Here is a 14,543-nt window from a genome sequence, read left to right on the forward strand (position 1 = left end):
CCATATTTACATCATATTTAATGATCTATATACCTCTAATGTACCACATTAAAATTCTATACAATTCTAATGCACTATATTTGCATCATATTTAATGTTGTGTACACTTCATTTAAAGTATTTTAAGCATATTTCTTTTTCGATACACCTAGCGCACCACATTGTCATCATACTTAATGGTTTAGAAATGTCTAATGTACCATATTAAATGTATAGACACATAATGTACCATATTTACATCATATTTAAGGTTTTCTACACCTTCTGCACCATATTTACATCAAATTTCTTGGTCTATACGCCTAATATACAGTATTTACATCATAATATATATACACCTCAAATATACAATATTTAATGTTGTGTACTCTAAATGTACCATATTTAAAACATATTTCTTGACCTATACACTGAGTATACTATATTTACATCATATAATATTTAAGGGTGTCTACACAGGTAATTTAGCATACGTACATATTAAATGTTCTGTACACATATCATACAATATTGGTATCATATATAATGTTTTTCATTAATATACCATTTTAAATCAGTTCATGTTGTATACACTTCTAAAGTACCGTCATAATTAGTTTATAGACCTAAAATGTCGCATGTTATCAGATAGTGTCCGATTCCATACGTTTTATGTTACCATCTTTTACCCCAGTACAAATTAAGCCAAATGGGGGGGGGGGGGGGGGGGGGGAAAGAAGTTAACTGACATTTTATCACATTTGGAGTGCAATGAGCGTATCAAGACCAAGAACGTTCGGAATGCTGCTTGCTCATTTTCCCCGACTTCGCACAGTAAGAAAAAAAAGAAAAAACATTTTTTTTTTTTTTTTTTTATAACGCCCCCAATCCTGCTTTTCATGCACTTTGGTTTTATAATGAGTAGACGGTAGGTCTGCGAAAGACAGATTCAGCAATCACTCCGCATATTAATACCCCCCATTGTCTTCATTTAAATGCACCACACGGCCTGGCTTCAAGCGGGCCTCGCATGTAAATTTATTAAAACTGTAATTTTCCGCTCCCCCCCCCCCCTCCATTTACATCCGCCACGATTTGGATCCAAAGTGCCGCCGCCGTTTGGAAAGCTTTTGGCTCATGAAAAGGTGCCAAGTCTTTTTATTTTGTAAGCATTTGCGACAGTCGCCCCCGTAACACCGCGGCGCTTCACGACGTCCCTCGCCTGTAATGCGGTTAATTAAGATAGGGCGTGCAACGTGAAGGGTGGCGGGGCGCACAGCGAGCCGGCTTATTGGCTATCATGGAAACAAGGATGCCGCGCAACGCCAGGAGCATTTATTAAACAATTATGCGGCCGGGCTCTCAGTGCAAACAATACCTTCAGGGGTGTCCTTTCATTTCCAAAACAAATGTGTTTGTAGTCAAGGACCTCTGTGGGTGTTGGGGAAAAAAATAATTACAAAAAAAAAAAAAAAAAAAAAAAAAAAAAAGACTCCTAGAGCTGCCCGGGAGGTGTGACAGTCATTAGCAAAATTATAGGATTGTGTTAAGATGTCCTTACATTCCCTCAATGCCAAGCGTATACCTGCAAGAAAACTACTTTTAATTAAACCTGCCAAAAAAATAATAATAATTGGCACATTTAAATTTCAAATTAGGGTTTGGGTTTGAAATTACCGGTTCAAGTGGGTAAGGTAGTCAAGCGGGTGTCAAACCAGGGGATTAGAGTTTGAAATTGTAGTTTAAAGACAGGTTTGAAATTAGGGTTTCAAGCCTGGTTTACAGTTAAAAACAAGGCTTTCAAGGTAATGTTAGGGTTTAAAATTAGGCTTTGAAGCCAAATTTAGAGATTCAAATGAGGGTTTAATGTCAAGTTAGGTTCCCAAATTAAGGTTTGAAGCCAAGGTTGGGGTTTCAAATTAGGATTTGAAGCCCAAAATTAGGGGTTGTGGTCGAGTTATGGTTTCAAGGCAGGGTTTGAGACTCAGGTTAGGTTTTCAAATTAGGGTTCGAAGTGGCGTTAGCCTTTCAAAATATCACAATAGCGGCAGCTGGGAATACTACCTGAGGACAGAAGAAGAAGGTTGGCTGATTTTGACGCGGTTATTATTTGCATGTACAGTGCGGCGTCCGCCCCTGGTCGACTACTTGGAATTCCGTCAGCGCAACAGAGTGCTGATTACCTGCCGCCATAACGTAAACCCGCTTGGAGCTTCTAATGCCGTTTGTGACGGATAAACATGATCCAGTGTCGCCTTTAAAAAGGACACCTTGTTACCTCGCTCCCGCTCAGGTGCGCCATTAAATCATAGGAGGCTCACTTTTTTCCTACCATTCTCCTCGCTCATATTTACATCATCATTTATATTCGATATCGACATCATGGCCTTCTTTTGAACAGCAAACTAGTTGAGAGTGAATCAACAGCGCCTTTTGAAAATATATATATGTATTGGAAACAACAAAATAAATACAACTTAGAGGGGAGTTTGCAGTTTTAAAAGAGCTAGCAAGATTTGGATGTCGCCTCACTTGAGTAATCCCCCACCTTGAGTCTTTAACGTGCACTCTCAAACACGGCCGTTCATAATGCGATGATAAAAGTGCGTAGTTGTGATTCATAGCCCAGAGAACGCACTTAGCATTAGCATTGTAAACAAGCAGCTGCTATATTGGTAGCGTGACTTATGTGCGGTGGAGTGTCGCTACAACACTAAATGCTCACGGCTTGAAGTTGTATTTTTCGGGAATGTAAACTCAATTAAAAATCCGAGAGGCGATAAATTTACCTGCTAAGAAGAAATGTTGCTAATTGTGTGTACGAGTACGCGTCACGCCTTCTGTCTCTGATTGGATGGTTTCTTGCCAACCAAATTAGAGGCACAAGGTGGAGCCAGAACATGTACCACTGACAGTTTTAACAAATACGACCAATAAAAATTAAAAAAAAAAGATTTTTGGGCTGATTGCAAATAGTAAATGATTATGGTGTCGTCATTTCAGCATCCCCCTAACAGCCAAGCCTCGTCTAAGTGACATTAAACCGGGGGATTAAATCTGCAAATAAAAGCACTGACATGACCAGAATGTTCTCGGCCGTAAATCTGAGTCCTAATAATGTTTTCAGAATGAGTCGTAAGGGATTATCACTGCGAGGAATTAGCTCCGTCCCTTTCCTACGCACTCAAGTATGTTGGCGTCTAATGACATTTATAGTGCAATTTGTCAGCTAGCGGTTCCGCTTATTGCCCTCTCCAAAGACTGGGATCAAGCTATAATCACTCGCAGAGGCCAATTTCCCCCATCTTTTGGATGTGATGTTTTGTTCTATCGCAATAATGTTGCGCTACAGTGGATTTCAAAAGTCCGCACACCCCTCTTCAAATGCCACTGCAATGTTCGTAATTCCCTCCTCTTTGTCCCAGGCCCAAGCTGAAGAAAAACAGCCTAAATCATGATGCTGCCACCACCATGCTTCACTCTACGTACAGTATAGTGTTCTTTTGGTGATGAACAGTGTTGTGTTTTGAACCATATAATACAATAATGAGTAAAAGTTCCACCTTGGCTTAATTGGGCCAACAGACATTTTCCCATATGTGTTGGTGACATTTTGTCCTTGGGTTGGTACACCGCCAAGATGTCACCGGGCAATGATTTTCTGTCAGTTCTATCGCGAATGCAGCACGAACTGAGGATGCACGGGTCATCACTGCCAATTCACGAGTTGAATCGCCTCATCGCTTGACCTGATTACTCGTCGTTATGCAAGACAGGTGAGCGAGAATTTTTGATTCATTTTTTTTAATATTACGGACTCGGGACAGAGTCGCTCTTGACAAGTTTGGAGGCTACTAGTGATTAGTCATGTAGAATGTTTCAAACAAACGATACATGCAGATATGAGACCGCTTCTGTGAACCTTAGTCACTGGAGGGAAGTACAAATGACTGTCCTGTCCTGATTTGTCAGGTACTTGATTTGAGTATTTATTCTTCTCCAGACTTTTTATTTTTACACTCACTATTTGAAAACAGATATGTGTAAAGTGTTCCCCTACATATTTCTGTTTCACCTTTTCATATCTGTGCCAAGGCACTATGTTGAAGAGGGTTGAGGAACTTCATTTAGATCTGCTTTGGCGACGAGTGGCAATTATAAACCATTTTGGTGGTGGGACGTCAATTACTCCCAAAGAAATAAACTTTCAAGTCAAGGAAACATGGTGTGCCATGAGATTTTTTCTAATTTAATAATACTGGCTCGATAAAGGTTTCCATTAGCAAGGATGTGCCATGTAGTAAGAAACAGACGGTTGACATAAAAGACCCGAGGGTGCAGGGTTGAAAATGAATTCGATCTCAGAGTATACATGTAATACGATGAAGTATGTAGAGCTACAAGACTGCGACACGCTGATACGTATGCCGAGGCATGTGCTGCCCTCTGGATGGGGAAGACTATCTAATAAGTTGTACCGCTGCATCGCTAATGATTTCAACCACGCTCGGATTCAAAGTTTCCGACCACCCGCTGCTGTAGTCGGCACCGATGACACGCTGCCCGGAGCTCCGCTTTGAAATGTCAGTAATTTAGAGGTTATGCATCAGAAAACCCGCGTGCGAACATCTTGCTACGTCGGCGTACGACGGGGCTAATGGTATCTTCCGTGAAAGCAATTGACGCGGTCGGCTACGTCGCACATGCGGAACGACCGGTCAACGCGATAAGGTCGGGCTCGCAAAGGCGTGCGTAGGTTTAACGCAAAGTCCTCATATCCCGCAGAGGACCCATTGATCGCAGGTTCGGGAGAGGTTGCAAGCAGCGCACGCGTTCAAAAGACATCGAGTCACATTCATTAGGCGGTGAAGGGGAGCAGACGCGCACAGGAACACTTCTTTACATAAATCAATACAACCGCTCCACTGCCTTTACCGGCACGGAGACAACGGGCTGGGAATAGTTTTAAGGTCTCAATTCCAAACACGTGCTCGGAGCCAGTTGCAGGCCGCTCGCTCTGAACCCTTGGAGTTCTTTTTCCTTCACGACTTAATACAAGTCAATGATGTGTAAAGCATACGGACGTCACTACTGAGCCCAAGAGTGGAGGACGCATACTAAAGCATTTTTGTCGACTCCTGCCTGGATTTGCCAGAGGAGGAAAGTGTAAACATAACAATCAAAAGGGACACTGCAGTGTTTTATTACTGTCAGTGTTAGTCAATCAAAGGAAGCGGTGCGCATCGGTGGACCAGTTTGTCAGCTGTCGAGGAAAACTGGTCGCTCTCTATTAATTTCTTATAAGAAACTGTCAACAGCGCTGACAACAGTGGGTTCGGATTCTACATTTTGCTTAAGAGGTTTCCTGTCTTTTACTGTCCAAGTGAGATGACCCGGAAGGTTCTTCGAAATCTAAAAATGCTGAGCAAAGGTGCCTCAATGCAACTTTTAACCCACGATGAGCATAGGTGAGCTTATGTCTGACCGGTTACCCGTAATCCTTTACAGCAGCAATATTTGAAGCAACAGACCGCTGGTGAAGTTAATGACGACGTGAAGACGCTCTAGAGTACAGAAGCAAAAGAAAACACTTAAGGAGAAGCGATGAATCATAAAAAACTACAAAACTATACCCTAAAATGTGAATGTTAGACAACATCACGATAGTTATTTTTGTTGCGCATAATTTACGGGATACAAAAATGCCAACTTCACATTTAAAGATCGAAGGGGTGCTTTTTGTGCTCCTTCGGAAAATATTTTCCGGCTAGAGACATCAGCAATACTTGGCACGGTGCGATAAAATCGGTTAGGAAAAGTGGATTTGAATTCATATTGATTATGTTCAAAAGGAAGCACCTTTTCATTTTCGCCTTGATCCGATGACGTTTTCTACCAAGGCGAAGGAAAACTAGTATAAAGGTTTGGAGATCGGACTTTCTGAAGAGCTCCAATGACTTAAGTTTTTCCCCGTTCTTCAACTTCCATCCAAAAACTGGACTGAGTAAAAGCGAGAAGCTCTTGTCTCACACAGTCTTTCCTCAAGCGATTGTGGGAGTTGTGATCCAAACGTTCAGCAGCCGACAGATATTTGCTAGAATTGAGGCGTTACACAACACAATCTCATTGGTCGTTTAGCAACTCGGCGGTATTGTGCAAAAACTGCCGTTCCTTCCCCCTACGTATGCCAAGAATATGTTTAAAATAGCTGTATTACAAACGCCCTCACCCTTTTTTTAAAATTAAGTGGTGACTCCAGCGACTAATCTCTCGGAGCTGCGAACGTGATGAGTCAACTGATGACCGGGTTCCGCCCCCACACTCAGAGGCAGGGGAACGAAAGGCACTTGGCGTTCTACGCATCGTTATTACGAGAGTAAAAAGCACATTTGGTTCAGGGCAGTTTAAAATCATAAACATTTATTGCAGGACCTCCGTCATTCAACCACACAGAGATTGTCGGTCATTTGAGTTTCCACCGTTGTGGCAAGCTATTTTTTTAAGACGCTGTAAATAAAAAGGCCCAGTTACGCAATAAAACTTATGGACAATGATCCGACACATTTTTCATGAGGAAATGTTATGCGTCGTATGGCAACCTAGTCTCCAGAAATTAAAACAGTTGGATGGATGGATGAACATGTTCTTATTTGGGACAGTTTTAAAAATGAATAGAGTGCATTACTTAAAAGAGGAGCGCCTACAACATATAATATTACAGCTGAAAAGGGACACAAAATCATCTATACATTGAAAGCCACTCTATATCGCAGTTCATCGTTTGCGTTTCCGAAAAAAACGTTAATTGAATGTTTAGAATTGCCTATATTAATCATTTCAAATGTGAGTCAACTTCTGCGAACAACCCACGCATAAACAGTGAACCGGAATAGTGAAAAGCCACGAGTAATTGTCGCCCCCCCTGAAGAAATGTTGTACTTGCTTGTAGCAAAGAACTACCTTTGCATAAATGAAACTCAATTTAATTCAACCTGGTTCCTTCGCACCAATATGCCACAAGATGATTTGATGATTTGTCAAATGAAGCTCTTCAATTCATTTCAAAATAGTTCTTCAAAGGGTCATAATGAATGAATCAGTCAAACCCAGCTAATCTTCTAATCTTGACGTGTGTTTATTTGGTAATGGCGTCTACCTTGAGACATGGTGGTACCACAAGGTACCATCAAGGTAAAGGTAACAAGTACAGTCAGTGCATCAAAATAAACCCCCCATTTGGTCTCGGGGTTTCTTTGGTCCTGGAAGTGTGTGTTCCACATGTGGGTTTTAATAAAAAAAACGCTGCTTCGAGCAGGATCAATGGCAACCGCTCAACTTCGCCACCCTGGGGGTACGCCGCGTCTCTACCACCCACCACCGCCCCCCCCAAAACTGCCTCCGCTCGACACGCTCAGCCGACGGCGGTGGTGTGTGTGTAACTACAGAAGCGGTAATTGCGAGTCATTGAGATTCATTAGCCGGTTTCCTGCTACAATGGCACAAAATCCATACGAAATGGTCCCGTTTGGCGCCTTTCGTCACTAAATGACTTTGATGGATGAATATGTTGGGATTAAGTTCACTCACATGTCTCCTCACTGCTGTTTTCGCGCACACGTCCAACTTGATTAACACTGTCGGCGTTGATTGCGACCCTCGGGGATATATACTCTGTTGCGATATCAAAAGGGAAATGGCACACTTTTGCAAGGAGGCTACGATTGTGTTGAATGGCTAACGACACGTAGGAGCGTCCGATCCTTTTCAAATCTAATTTGTCACATTTCTTTTTTCTAGTTACGAGCAGTCCCTTGGTTATTTGGCTTTGTGTGAGCCAAAATTTAAGTTATGAGCGAGTTTCAGATACACCGCTGCTTGAGGGAGAGAAAAAATAAATGCTTTGTTTCAGTTCAGTGCTCAAGTGCTGTTAGCAATAAGGGTGGCGGTGTCTATTGACTACTATCGAAGCTCACAGCTTTGGGTTTCGTGACTGAGTGCTATTTATGATAAAGGGAGACTCCAGCAATCCGAGTGCAAGTACTTATGCGCGAGAGCTGGAAATTTAGCTGCAGGGGCTAGCAGTTAGCTGCATGGAAGGTAACGGCAATTCCATAAAAACATAGAGTTCCAAGAGGGGATGAATTCCTGACCGCTACGTTTTAATGCGCGTTACACTAGAGAGTAATGGGTAAATTACCAGGAACAAAGTAGACAGCTTCAATTAGCCTGACTAGCTTAAGACGCCCATGAATGTTGTTGTGACTTTGGGCTTGTCCCAACTTACAGTAAATAAATAAATACACATTCTCTTGTGTTTTCATACAATACAGTGTACTATACTGTATACGTTTTCTCCATTAAAAACGTGACAAAATGTGTTTTGGGAGCTGGAAGGGATTAATGGCATTGATTTTTGAAATAACAGCAAATGTGAGCTTGGTCACAGAATGAATTAAAATCGTAAGTCAATGTACCGCTGTACCCTGTAGAGTTGGGATTCATTGACCTGTGCCTTTCACGCAGTTTCCATAGACAGTGTTTTAGAGTCATCTGGAGTTGCGACTCGGGCGGTTGAATGCGAGGCGGATAAAGAAGAGAGAGAAAAGTACAAGTGGAGAAAAATGTAGACAATAGCGAGGCCGTGAGCCGTGAGTATACCTCGTTAATGGACGAGTTACTCTGAGATGCACAATAACAAAGAGACTAGCTGTAGTGCGGCTGAGTCAAGGTTCACACCGCACTGCCGTGTGTGGCTAACGCTGATAAAATGCTGTTTTTATTCGTGTCTCTGCGTTGTTTTTCGAGGAGGTCAGAGACAGAGGAGTAAGGTGGTACTGTTTGATCAACTCCCTGGAATAGGACTGTTAAAGAAAAAGTGCAGGTCAAGATCTGTGTAATCTTACAGCCCCTTAGACTGGGTCGGGACGAGCAAAGTAGTACTGGAAATAACCGTGATTTAATGTCATTCGAAAGACATTTGAACTGACCTTATGTTTGGAACCAGTTTTGTTTGGGTGAACAGCTTTGGTGCTAAAGCACACATTCAGTTATCCAGGCACAAGACGAGGATACTCAACAACCTCCGGTCGATACGAGTAAAGCTTTATAATTCGCTCAATGGAGCTTTTGCTGAGTTCCAGTGCAGCCCTCCGGATAGACTTGCCCTGGCTTTGCAGGAGCGCCTGCTCTAGAAGTTTGGTGATGTCATCGGTGGGCGTAGTAGCAGGCCTTCCGCTGCATGACCTGTCAAGAACCGATCCTGTTTCGAGAAACTTGCCAAGGATAGTGGACATTTCACTTGTCAAACTGGCGCTGAACTGCAGTCAAGGACAGAAAAAACTTCTTCTACTTCTACTTCTTCGACTGTATGTTTGCAAAAAATTGCAGAGTCAAAGTTGTCAAATGCTGATGGCCTCATGTCTATCTGAATGATAACTGAAACGAAATAGAAAAAAAGAACGTGCATCGTGACTTGCGGGACACCCTGTATTTACACATATACGCATTTGCAATACTTCCGAGTACACTCAATGTTATTTTCCCTCACTTGCCTTGGGAATAACGCGGAAAGGGCGGCTGTTATTCATTTATTGAACCGGCGTCTCCTCCCGCCTTCATCCGGCGGCGTGTCCACTTCGCTGGTCTATTTATGAGTGCCAATATCTGCGTGTAATTTATGCTCCTCTGACTGGAGCTGCCAATTTTATTTTCATTAGCAAACAAAATGGGCTGGAGCGCAGTGGTGGGAGAGCTGTCACGCCGCAAATTGATTAGCAAAATGCAACACACCAAACAAGATTGCGCTATCAAATCCTCCCCCCTTTTGTCCTATATGAGACTCAGATGTCATCTACTTTACACTTGTGCTTTTGATGGCTGACATATGTTTCGCAGTCGACTCTGATGTCATTTAGGCAAAGATAGCTGCCCGGCAAGAAAAATTGAATAGAACTGACGTTCCGTCAGTCATTTGGATCTAATTGATAAAAGCCAAATTATGGGCCAATTTGCCTGAATAGTAACCCAGTCTACTGCTAGGTCCCTGTAAAGTGAAAATATATGTGTCTTATAAATGTGACGCACCACAGAGAAGTGTTGTTAACAATCCTGACCCAAAAAAAAAAAAAGACAAAATTGGTAAGCATATAGAATGTTTCAAAATTGTGAAAAATCACGCCATTGTCTCGCCTCTCAAATGCTGTGGGTGTGTCCACTGAATGCGTGAAACCACGCCCCGCTGAAAAACGGATGCTACATCAGCTAGCCGCCAGCGAGCTCACCAGCTAACATGCTTCCGAGGCTCCTCTCGACCAACGGACAGGCGGCGGGCTCGTCTGCATCGCCCTGCTTGGAAATTTAAATAACGACACCGAGTTGCTCTGTAAATTGTGGTATCCAGGGAAGGTGCGTTTTTGGGGTGTAGGCATGAGCTACCTAGCTAATTAACTCACAATTGCGCTTGACAACCACTGGTGCAAGTTTTTATAAAGTGTGGTAGAGGGGCAAATCATGCCGGACACCCAAGTGGCCCAAAACAATCTGGCAATAGACAACAGTTTAACGCGCCATCTCCACAATTCAGTACTACATTGTGCTAAGTCGTTGGACATTGTCAGCGATTATCTTCAAACATGTTTAAAGTATTTAGAAACAAATCTTGGATTTCACTTTGCATCTCGGCTGGAAAAATAGCAAAAATGCGTTCGAGGAAATATAGTCTAAAGTCGCAGAACCGCCAACCTACTTCCTTGACACCAATCAGTACTTTTTTATCAGTCATGGCTTTGCTGCCATCTTGTGGCATCAATGGCATGGCAGAAAGAGCACAATGGCAATTTCTTCTGGAGATAGGTTGGACAGGGGAAAAAAGGCGAATTAATAAATTAGTGAATAGCAACGGCAGAGGTTCACTGTAATGTAACAGTGTGTGCAATTCTTTGTCCTTTGTGTATTTTTCCCGAGTATTGTTAAAGACATTTAATTAAGACGCCAGGGAGCTGTTTTCAATAGTGAAAAAAAATGCATGTTTCCTTTTAAATGGGCACACTAAGACCGACTTGGTAACAAATAGGACTCAAAACATTGTACACCAACTCTGTTGGTGATTGTAGTCAGCGTCTGGTTCTTCTCAGTGGGAATAACGAGTGAACGTCGACTGTTGTGTCACGCAAATTTCCCCAAGGACACCAAGCGCCAGTCACCTGCCACCCGTCTGAAGCCTCCCGCACTCCTCCCCTCCAGTAATTAAGCTTCTTTATTAACATTCCTGATGCCATTACACGCCTAATGAAATCTCATTTAAAATCCTACAGTCAAACCCTACCCATTGCTTCGTTTCCCCCTCCTCCCTATAAGTGACCTTTACATTTGTTGTCTTGCAATAACTATGAATGTCGGTACAAGTATTTTACAGTGCGGTCCACAAAAAGTTGACTCATATGTCACAGCGGCATTGCGGCAGCTTTGTCTGCGTTAGTTTCAATATCGGCAGACGGGTCCACGATATTGCTGGCTTCATCACAACAACGGTCCAGAACAATCCCGATACTATACAAGGTTAAGACGAGGTTAAGAGGTCACAATTACAGTATACCGTGCTGCTATCACCAATGATATCGCTAGTATCACCATAAAGTGATGCACACTTATCGATACATCGGAAGAAAAATAAAAACCTGTGCTGCATTGGGATATCTATGGGTTGCCTTTTTTTATTGGTTATTTAGCTTTCCCAATGATGACGCTAGTATTACGATACAGCAATTGCGAGCTAATTGATATGGGGGGTGGGGCATTTAATTTAGCTGTCTCCACCAGTTGTTCTTTTGGGGTTGTTTATCAGTGGCTTTGCTACCAAAATCACTAGTATCATGATAAAGTGACTGTGCACCTCTTGAGATATAGTGGAAGAAGAAAAACAACTCTGTGATATATGGTGATAACAACCGTTTGTTGTTTTTTGTTTCTGTTCTCCAAGGTTTTGCTTTGGTGAACATATTGATATCACAATCGCAACAGTCAGTTAGTGTTGTTTATAAACAAGTTGTTTTACTTCGCCAGTGATGTCGCTAGTGTCACGATACTGTGATTACGCATGTGTCGACAAATTGTAAGAAATAAAACAGCTGTGCTATATGGTGATACGATTTTTGGGGGGATCGATCGTTTTCCTTTGCCAATGATAATCAATAATCAATATGCCGGAAGAAAAAAAAAAAACACCTGTGCTATGTGGTGATATCAACTCTTTGTTGATTTGCTCTATTAATTTATTTAATGCAGGTGTATCAATGCTGCACAATACGCGACGATATTGATACACCCATTTAATACCCAAAAGGGGTCTGAAATGTATATCTATATATATATATATATATATATATATATATATATATATATATATATATATATATATATATATATATATCAGATACTGATTTAAAAAAAAAATTGGAAAGCATTAGTATTTTTTGGATGAGTATATCTCCATTGTGAGAGTTGGTCCTGTATATAGATAGAAATTCTGATTAGGATTTTGGAATGGGCCCCCAAAAAAAACAAAAAACAAAACAATCAAATTTGGGGTAGAAAGATTGCATTCTAATCTATCTTGATCATTATTGTGGAAAAAAACAAAACAATTCTACATCATCACTTGACTCCGCCCCAAGATGATGAGTTTTTACAGAAAAACTAATTATTTAGTCAGGATTATGGTTAAATCAGCTGGTGGTGGCTTTTGCTTGAGACTGATCCAATTTCACCATAGCAAGAAATGTGCTCCAAAATACGTCCATAATTCTTGATACTTGATGTACAAGAAAGCTTGTCACAAACATGTTATTAAGAACATCTGGCAACTGTTTTAAACTGTGGAGGGAAAAAAATGCACGTCTCCTTAAAACCATTAAAGATTGACTTATCATCAAGATAAAAAGAAAATGACAGTAATTACCAGCTCTTAAAAGTAAAACATGTCGCAGTGACTCAGTTGCCATTAGTCTTCCAATCATGCCGCTCGTGTGCAGCTAAGTGCACCTAGTCCGGCGTTCTAGCCGAGGCATTAACCCGTCCCTGTTGGGACATAAGGAGCCATACGCTTGACGCATGTACAGAAACGCGTTCGCATGCGGGAACATCAGCTGCCGATCCAACAAATGCGAGGCGAGCCGACTTGCGAGGCCTTGACGTGGCATGAATCATGAAGCGATTATTGATCGGTGGAAAGGAACAATGTCGGTGGTTGATATAAAAAGTACCTCTCCGAGGAGATCTCGTTTCCAAGCTGCTCTCAAATGTGTCTCGCATGAAGGTTTTAGAAGCCTTGCTTTTGTCAAGTAGAATTGATTGAGGGATTTGCAGAGCCACATTAGCATGACGTGGACGCCTCCGTAAGTCCCGTTAGGTCCAAATAGCGTGAACGGGTTAAAAGTGTCTGTCTTGCTTCCGTATAAAATCTCAGCCAGCATATTTCACGTTGCCATCGTCGCTTCAACATTCCGTTGGATTTTTTTTCTTCCTTTTTTGAAACGCTATCTGCTAGCAGTGGCGGCTGGTGGAGTAAACATTGCTCGTGTTAATAACTTAATAAATTGTAAATGTGTAACAACGGTGGTGTTCTGCGTGGTGAAGTAAATTCTGGGCTCAAACCCGCACCGCCACCGTTCTCGCCGGCTGGGAGTTGAGTGCGCTAATCACTCGGCTAAAATACCCTACTCCTAACAAACTTGCAAATGCAGTCCGAAGGTGTAACGAGTGTGGTTCGAGTATCCGTTATATCAGTCTTAATGCGTGTTACTAACGTTTTAAAATCATACTTACAACGCTTTGTAATTACCTTAAACAAGAGCTGTAGTACAAGTCAACACGATGGCAAGCTAGCAACCAATGTTAGCAAACTTACCGTGAAAATTGTAGCAGAGCGATCAATGGCAACTCCATCAGACAGCGAGTGAACTTTGACTCAACAAGAAGTCGACATGTCAACACGGAATGTGCAACTGATGAGTTCATATCGAGCGAGCCGCAACAGTCGCATTTGTTTCAGGCTTCCGAAAAAAAGAACGAGAGCATTCTCAGTTGTTTTTTTTTTTACAGCCCGCGGATGAGGAGATTTGACATCAATGGATTGTTGCCATCCGCAGAGAAACCACGGACCCCCTGAAATATCGTATTGCAAGTTAGTCCACATCCCCCCATGATTTTACTGCCACTGCCCGACATTAACTGTCTTGTGTGGTTGTTTACACGAATTGTTTCAAGCGCCTTGGTTTCTGGAAAATACACCCACCAGCTAATCCATTTTGTTTGTCTTGAGACGTGGTGAAGCAGCATGTGCTTCACGATCCAAGACTGCTCTCGAGCGCAACGTTCCAGCAGTCAGTAACCCCAAAAACAAGCAAGATTTTATCCATTTTCTTCCCCGGTGATTCAGGGACAAATATGCTCGGTACCAAACAATAAATAATAATCATCCGCTTGTCCTTGCTCTGTCTGCCGAAAATAGGAAAACAACTTTTTTCTCAGCCCCCACGGGGCTGAAATATCATGTTTGAAAGTATTTT

Source organism: Phycodurus eques, chromosome 15, assembly GCF_024500275.1.
Source record: "Phycodurus eques isolate BA_2022a chromosome 15, UOR_Pequ_1.1, whole genome shotgun sequence".
NCBI classification, from domain to species: domain Eukaryota; kingdom Metazoa; phylum Chordata; class Actinopteri; order Syngnathiformes; family Syngnathidae; genus Phycodurus; species Phycodurus eques.